Source organism: Benincasa hispida, unplaced genomic scaffold, assembly GCF_027475165.1.
Source record: "Benincasa hispida cultivar pf3 unplaced genomic scaffold, pf3_genome.v1.1 HicScf551, whole genome shotgun sequence".
NCBI classification, from domain to species: Eukaryota; Viridiplantae; Streptophyta; class Magnoliopsida; order Cucurbitales; family Cucurbitaceae; genus Benincasa; species Benincasa hispida.
In genome coordinates, this window is record NW_028326659.1 from 12,841 (window position 1) to 21,770 (window position 8,930).

Genomic DNA, 8,930 nt, shown 5'->3' on the forward strand with positions numbered 1-8,930 from the left:
ATCTTTTTAATAAGTAATATACCTCCACTTTTAATATATGGTTGTTTGGTCTTATAAACATTGATGTTAGAATCACCATACTATTCAACAAAGGGATTTGTAACCCCACTATTATTTTCAGCAATCCACTCATCATCAGATGATAGATCATCTTCCACAAATGAATCGACTTCTTCCTGGGGACTCTTTCGCTTCAAGTGTCTATCCTTTAATCTTTTATTGTACATGATACAAATTAAGTTATTTCACTAAGTTGTGCTTAAACGATTCCTTTTAATTCTTTGTATGCATCCATCCATGAAACATAAACTTATCATTAACGGTAGAAGTCTTAAACAATTTTTTGCAAAGTAAAGAAATACAATTGAACACTTCCTAACTTGATTAAATGTACTCCAATTATGTTCACACCAGATGCTGAACAAGTAAGACTTAAAACTTTGATGGCGAATTTTGCTAGTTCTAGTGTTCCATCCCCGAATTGAGTCCACCAATCAACTACATCACCAATATCACATCAAGTAAGGAAACCAAAATAAATAAAAATGTGAGATCTTTTTTTGCAAAGAGGCTATTGCTTGTTGGAACCCAAAGAATTCTTCCCTCCTTCAAAATGAATCTATTTGAAGGCTGGCTTTTATTCTCTCGTTTTCATTTGTTATCAACTTATCCATACATGTATACAAGCCTAATTTAATTTATGGATGAGTAAAAAAAATATCATCATACTAAAAATGTGGATTCAAGAAATATGTTGCCGTGTGTAATTGTGATGAAGTTAAAACTCCTACTTTTCATCAATAATATTTCATATCTTCTTATAACTCGTTTCTAAGGTTGGCAAAAAATGCCCTGACCCGATCGGTTCGAGAATCCCCAGTTTGATCGGGGATGGGGTCAAACTAGGAAAAATTCTGGTCCCCATCCAAGAACGAGGCGGGGACGGGAACGGTATCCCAAATTAATAATTCTACCCAAAAAGCCCATTATCTAAACTCTAAGCCCAATCCCAATATTTAATTTTTAAATCTAAAAAGAAAAATCCTAACTTGAAATTTCAATATTCTTTTTCCTTTCAATCTCACCCTCACTGCTGACTGTCGTGCCACGCCAACACCTCGCCAACACTACCAGTCGGTCACGCCAACGCCTCGCCAATGAGACCTTCTGTTCTTCAAGTTTCTTCTTCGCCAACGCTAACCTGTCGGCCAGTCGTATGCACATGTGCCTCACCCTCACGGCCAACGCGACCTTCTGTTCTTCAAGCCGATTTGCTGTTCAGTGTAAGTTACTTTACTAACACTGTTTTTTAATTAGATCTTAAAATGTTGTTAAAATTCTTGTTCTTTTTTTACTAAAATTCTTGTTACGAACATTTTACTAATACTATTTTTTTTTGTTAAAATTATTAAAATTTTGAAATTATTTGTCGCTAAAATTATGTTAAGTTGGTTATTGTTGTTAAGATTGTTACATTATTAATTATTTGTTTGTTTCGTTGTTTAAATGATGAAATTATTTGTTTGTTGAGTTGGCTATTGTTTGTTACATTGTTTAAATGATGAAATTATTTGTTTCTTTAGTTGGTTATTGTTTGCTGCATTGTTTAAATGATATAATTATATAAATTTCATAATTTAAAAAGCTAGAATTATGTCTTCAAATATAGATAGATTTTATAATTTATTTTTGCTGTAACTTGGTAGGTTCCAAAATAATCAGGTTTATATATGTCTTTTCTCCACAAACTTTTGAGATACTTCATGAAAAAATTATGGAATGTCTGTTAGATTGGAATATTGATCAAAAGTTGTCATCTATTATAACTCTATATAATTACAATACAAATGACTCCATGGCTAATATGCTTGTTGATAGTTTGTCATTTAACATAATCTTGGATGGGAGTTTGTTTCATATGCGGTGTTGTGCTCATATTCTGAATTTAATTGTGAAGAATGAGTTGGCAGTGATTTGAAAGAGTTTGTAGTAGTGTGGATTTTTGGGAACATACACAAAAAAAAAAAAGAAGGAGAAATTTAAGGAAACTGTGTTTTTTATCAATTAAAACAACGTAGATCAAGATTGGATATTAGCTAAAGAGATATGTGAGAAACTAAAAATATTTCATTACTGAAATTGGCTATTTCTGAGTGGATGAATTCTAGCTTCCAAGAGATAAGAGACATGACTGCAAATATGATTTCAAAGTTTGATGAGTATTAGAAGAAAATTCATGGCCATAACAACCGCTGCAGTTTTAGATCCTCGTTACAAATTGAAGTTAACTGAGTTTTACTTCCTAGAATTTATCAGCTGAAGCATGAAAGTGAAGGTGATGATTCTGGCTCTAAAAATTTGGATGGAACATCAAAAATTGCATAATTTGATGATTTTAATGGTTATGACTTGTTTGTATCAAATTCCAATAAGATGAATCACAAGCAACAGTTTGATGCATATTTGGATGAACTTGTCTTACCCCGATCATCTGATCTTGACATTTTGGGTTGGTGGAAATTGAATGAGGTTAAGTATCCCATTTTACAAGAGATTGCTAGAGACATATTAGCCATTCCCTTATCTAGTGTTGCATCTTTTAGTACCTGCGGTCGGAATGTAAGCCACCATCGTAACAAGCTTCATCCGAAGACAATAGAGGCTAAATTGGATTGCAACTAAATTTTTGATAAGTACATTAGTTTGATTATGTTGTTCTACCTATCTTTAACATTTAATATATTAATAATTTTTTTGTATTATAAATATGTGATGTGACAACATAAGGTACTAGCACGAGAAAAGAAATGGTTAAACATTTAATAACTGTTTTGGAAGATGTAGATGACTCTGATGACTGTATGTTCAAGGATTAACATTATTTTTTTATGACCAATTTTAAAACTTGTTGTCTATTTTTTTTTTTTTTTTTGTAACATTATTTGTAAGTTATATTTTAAATATAGGAATAATGCTCAAAACTAAGGATGAGACGATCACGATGTCAAGAAAGAAGGAAAATTTGAAAAGAAGACATCAAACAAGAGCAATTTATGATCATGGTTGTTTTGTTTTTAATTGTATAAGACATGATTTTAATTGACTTCCAACACTCGAAGTTTATTTAATATAAGTTGTGAACTTATTTAATGGATTTGTAAACTTCTAAATTGTTTTTATTTCATGAATTAGTTTATTGAATTAGTGTACTTTTAAATAAAAAAATTTGGTTAAGAAAATATTAATAGGGGAATCCCCGCTGAGACCCCGTTTCCCCGGTGGGGATGGGGTGAATTCCCTCCACGGGGCCGGGGATGGAGAACCCTCCCCCATCTTGCCCCGGCCTCGTTGCTAACTCTACTTGTTTCCTCCCCACCAAGATTCTTGCCAATTTCTTCTTTTGTTGAATCCATGACACCATATATAAATCTCATTGCAGACACCTTCTCAAAATCAACCAATCTCAAAACACTCACTGTCACAACTATCGCCACGCGGAGCGGCCAACGTCCTTCCTGTTGGGTTTTATATCCTAAAACTCGTAGTATGTAAACAATAAAACTTATTCTGATAATTCAATAAAGGTGTTATTGAATAGATCTATTACTTGAATAGAAATCCAATAAACCTAAAAGTCCCTTGACTATTGGATGAGTACTTGAACTTTATGTGGAGACATAAAGGTGGATCAAGTTCAAGTAAATAGTCAAAATGATCTATAGTACATGGATAAGATTGGGTACCTTATTCTGGTAACACTATTGGATGAGGTCTGCTCTGTAGTTGTTACAAGGAGTTGTAAAGTGCTACAAACGAAGTAATCCTAATTTGTTTATGTTGGACATGAGGAGTGGGGGTGTCCTTGTGCAAAAGAGTTTGTATAAGATCGGACCACGAAATGAGTCACTCTTATGTTTATTGTGTAAGACTGACTATTTCAAAGCGATGACATAAGTAACTTGACCTTAATCTTGAGCTAACTATGAATTATCTAGGATTTCCCTTAGATTTGCATATGTGAGGGTTGGCTCAACAGCGCCGACTCAATATGACTGCCATTTTAGGGGTAAGACTGGATAGATAGCTGGGGATATAGGGTACAAGAGGGAATTCACTCATACCCACTTTAGGGATAGTAGAGACGTTGTTCTCTTAAGTGCTGATTCTAGGGCTTGAACAAGGGATCCCACCATGCGGCATGAGAGGGACTCGGTTTTGTGATTGGATCACAAAATAATTGTTCATTAGGGGATCAGTGAGGAGGTAATTTTGGGGGTAAAACAGAGATTTAACCCAGTCGTTATTACGAACAACTGTGAAGGGTTAACCTACTAATCATGGTTATATCGAGAGTTCAACTATGGGCTTTAGTGGAGGGTTAACCTACTAATCATGGTTATATCGAGAGTTCAACTATGGGCTTTAGTGGAGTGACCCATTGGTTAACGAATAGGAGTTAGATCGGTCTAATGAGTTTAGCCGATTAATCTCGGATCGTTGGAGCCCATGATCTGTAGGTCCATGTGGTTCCCTTGAAAATGGATTAGCTCTAGAGTAGCGTGATAAGTTAATTTGAAATGTTCAAATTAGAATCAAACGAAATTGGAGAAAATATATTTAAATATGATTTAAATATATGAAGATGAATTTATGTAAAAATTATTTAATATTGGATATTAAATTAACTAGAATTATTTAAATTGTTTAAATAATTATTTATTAATTTTATTAGAAAATTAATTTATGAAATTAATTTGTAAAATTAATAAGATTTTAAAATCAAAATGAATTTTTGGAAATTGAAAAATTACACAAAACTTGAAAAAATGGGTTTTTCAAGTCATCTTCAAAATAGCTTACAAGGAACCCACCTTCTTCCTTGGTTTACTCCAAGCATGAGCTGCATCCCATGCAGCACATCTCTTTGCATGATAGTCTGCAATATATTGAAGAGATTAGAGTAAAGAATGTAGGATGAACCGACTGAATTTTTGCTGAAAAATTCGGATGAAGAAGGTGTTCTTCAATGGGTTGGTTTGATTCCAGCTTATTTTGAGTCCCACAACTCAATCTAAAGCACCAAAAGAATAGTAGGGAAGATCTTGTGGTGGTCTACACAAGGATTTAGAGGAATTTGCAGTTGGAAATGGAGATTTTGTTGGTTCGGCCAAGGTATATTCTTGAAACCCTTTTTAGCATGTTTCTTTTCAACAAAAATTGATGAATTAGAGTGTTTATGGATCCTAAACTCTTCCGTTATGTGATGGTGTCAATCCAACCCTTCCCTAGGGTCCTCTTTCGAGGTGAAAAGCTTGGACTCGCCACCAATCATTTTAAGGCGTGATTGGCCACACATTAAAAAAAAATTAAAACGGTCTACTTTTTGTGAGTAACAATGTATGTCAATTTATATTTGGATTCTTTTATGAAATATTGATCTTTAGAATTTAGGCATTTAGCAACATCAACTCTATAATATGATTATGAAAATTTCTTAGTAAACTAATTCATACTTTAGAAAAATGTCAATTAATAATTATGAATGGCGCAAGCCATTCAAAAGAAAAGTTTGAAATTCATTTGAAAATTTGAAATTTAAAATTGGTTGAAATTCTATTTTGGAAACTGAATAATGCTAATATAAAATTTATCTAGGAATCCAAAATAATGAAGTTTGAAATTCAAAGACAATTCTTAGATTAAATCCCAATAAGATATATTTATAAAATTATAAATTCAAGTAAAATTAATTTTCATTTTGCAAAAATGTGAATTACAACCTATCTAAAGTTCATATTTAAAGTTTTAAATTCAAGCAATATGGAATACTATTAAGAATCTCCAAAACTAAAAATTCAATAGAAACATATTTAACAATGTTAAATTAGAATTTATATTCAACTTTAAAGTAAAAGTTTTGTTTAAATATTTTAAAGAAATTTTAAACTACAATCTATTTAAATTTCATGTTTAGAACTAGTTTAAAATTCATCAAAATTTAAAATCATGTAATTGAGATTTTGTAGAAGATCCAAAATCAAGAATTTAGTGGATTGAGAGATTAAAAACTAATGGTTAGTAAAACAGACTATAGAAAGGAAAAAAAAATTAAAAGTAAATTTTTTTTGGAGATATCCTTTTAGAATTTTTTAAAAAATATATATATATTTAAGAAGCCTGAAAAACAATGGTGAGATTGAGGGGAAATGAGCAAAATAAATAATAAAATAAATATAAATATAAATATATAAATAAAGAAAATTAAAAAAAATTGGGTGAGATTGAGGGAAAAGAATGAGCAAAATAAATAAATAAATTAATATAAATATAAATTTAAAAAATGAGAAAATCGAGAAGATAGGAAAAGGAAAAAAAATATATTTACGTAAAGCCAAGTGAGTCCACCACATTTTAAAAAAATAATATTGAAAGAAGTGAGGTCCACTTTATTTATTAAATAAAATGATAATATAGAAGTATGTGGGGCCCACTATATTTATTGAATATAAGAAAATAAATAAATAATGAAAATGGTTCACATATTTATTAAATATCCGCTTCTCTCTTCCTCTTCCTACTTCCTCACCAGTTTTTTCTTCTCTTCTTCCACTTTTTTACCTTTATTTTGTAGGTGATGGCAGCATCATGGGTCTTCGCCGGAAGTTACAATAATTCATCGGAATGGAGGTTCATCTGTCGTAGGAGTCCCTATTTGCCAGATTGCTCCTCGTCGGAACACTTCTTTTCCTTTTCTCTCCTCTTCTATACTTTTCACTCTATTCTCACTTAGTCTCAATATGTTTCTTTCCTTCTTCCCTTTGTCTTCAATCTTTCCTTCCTCCTATTTTATTTTTTCTTCCTCTTCTTCTCTATTTTTTCTTAAGAATAGGGAGTTGTTGAAGAATGGTTAAAAGAGAGAAGAAAGAAAATAATAAAATAAATAAATAATAATAATAATAAAATGAAAAAATATGAATAAAAACAAACACATAAGTCACCTAAAAATAAATTAAATAAGTTTTTAAAAAATAAAATTAACTTAAAAATAAATTAAAAAATGAAAAAGAGGAAAAAAAAACATAATAATAGTAATAATAATAAACGTCGGACCAAAAACGGTGTCAATACTCACCAACGGTTTTATAGTCTTAATTGCATACATTACAACAGGCAAAAAAATTTTGTCACTTAAAATTATTCTCTTCACTTCCTTTCCTTTAGGTTTTTTTGGCCTAAACACTATCTTATCATTCCTTAGAAGTAAACATTGCTTGTAATGGTTGTATAGATTGACAAATACTTTGCAATGTCAAATAGGCAATAGCAAATCTAGTGGTGCCTGGACGAACAAGCTCTCTCTTTGTGAAAGATCTCGTTCAAGCTAAAACCCAACCATGATTATAGATAAAAATTACTGACCTTCTTTGCTTTTAACAATGCATTCTTATGTTATGGCAGCTCACCAAGTTTTTCAAGCGTCAAATCGAGACAATGAGTAGCACACGGAGTCCAATACAAATGCTTTTGCTTTTCCACCCATTTTTTTCTAGCTGTCTTGTAGTTAGATGTGTTGTCTGTCACCACTTGAACTACGAGGTTCTCTCTAATTTCCTCTACTACATCATCGAGAAGTTGAAACAACAAGTTTCCATATTTTATGGCTTCAATCGATTTCAAGAAATCTGTTCCACTTGGTGAGTTTATAAGAAAATTAATTAAACTCCTTCCTCTCATGTCCTTCCAACCATCTAATAAGATTGAAACTCCAGTGTTCACCCATGTCTTGTAGATGTCATTAACAGTATGATTTATACTTTTCATCTCTTCCTTCAAAATCCATGAACTTAGTTCATGCATACTCGATGGCTTCAAACATATGTATAAAGGAAGGACTTCTCGCCACATTAAACGAAATACCATTTTCAAAAAAAAAAAAAAAAAAAAAAAAATCCAATATCCATACAACCAGAATTGCGCGCTTCCTTTGCATTCATAGGAGTAACTTGATTTTGAACCTTATTTTCATTATCAACACCACTATCATCAACTATCCTATATCGATCCATTGACCCTCGAATTCCTCTTGAAGAAACATCACAACTACTTGAAGTCGGATCGTAATAGTATGCCCCCTTCAACCATGTTCTCAAATTGTTTCTGACTAGCCATATTTTCTTTTCTCCTTGTTTAAGGTTATCTTGAATTTCTTGTTTAACTTCATCAAGAACTTTATTACATGGTGCAAGATTTTTACGTGTTAAGATGATCTTTCATTCTTTTGACATCTTTCATAATAACCTTGTTGCAAAAATTGCATTTGATATAAATGTAGGATTTTCCTATTTGACCTTCTTGTACTTCGGTACCATACTTCCAAGTTGGATCTTTCCTAGTCCCCTATTTGTTCTTTGAACACTTCCAACCATATCTAGGAAGAAAACATAAATATGGACATAGTTGAGAAACTTTAAGTTAGGGAAATATAAGAGAGTTGAGGTCCAATTCCAAAAACATGGGGGAACAAATAGGAAAAGCAGATAGGAAGAAAAGTCTTAATAGATCAAACAAAATAGGAAATTTTTTTTTTATATATTTAGAAATATAAAGAATACAAAAATGTGTGAAATAAAAAACTGTGGAAAAGAGTAAGTATAAAAAATTTAAAAGTTGGAAAAAACTTCCAGATGTTTAAAAAAATAAAAGAATAAAACTGAAACTATTAAGAAAAAAGACTCTTTAAAACTAGGGATGTTCAAAAAACACAATGACCCGAAAAAAACCGATCAACCCAATCCAACCCGTGTGGTTTGAATTGGGTTATCAACTCATTTGGGTTGGGTTGGATTCAAATAAATGAAAATTTTATGGGTTGGGTCGATTCGGTTCATGGGTTCACCTAATATAATCCAAACCAACCCGAATTTAATATT

General features: G+C 31.6%; 1 pseudogene; it reads right to left on the bottom strand.

The window, feature by feature from the left end:
• Positions 1-728: 728 nt before the first annotated feature.
• On the bottom strand, positions 729-8,066 carry LOC150030118 (uncharacterized; annotated as a pseudogene).
• Positions 8,067-8,930: the final 864 nt, after the last annotated feature.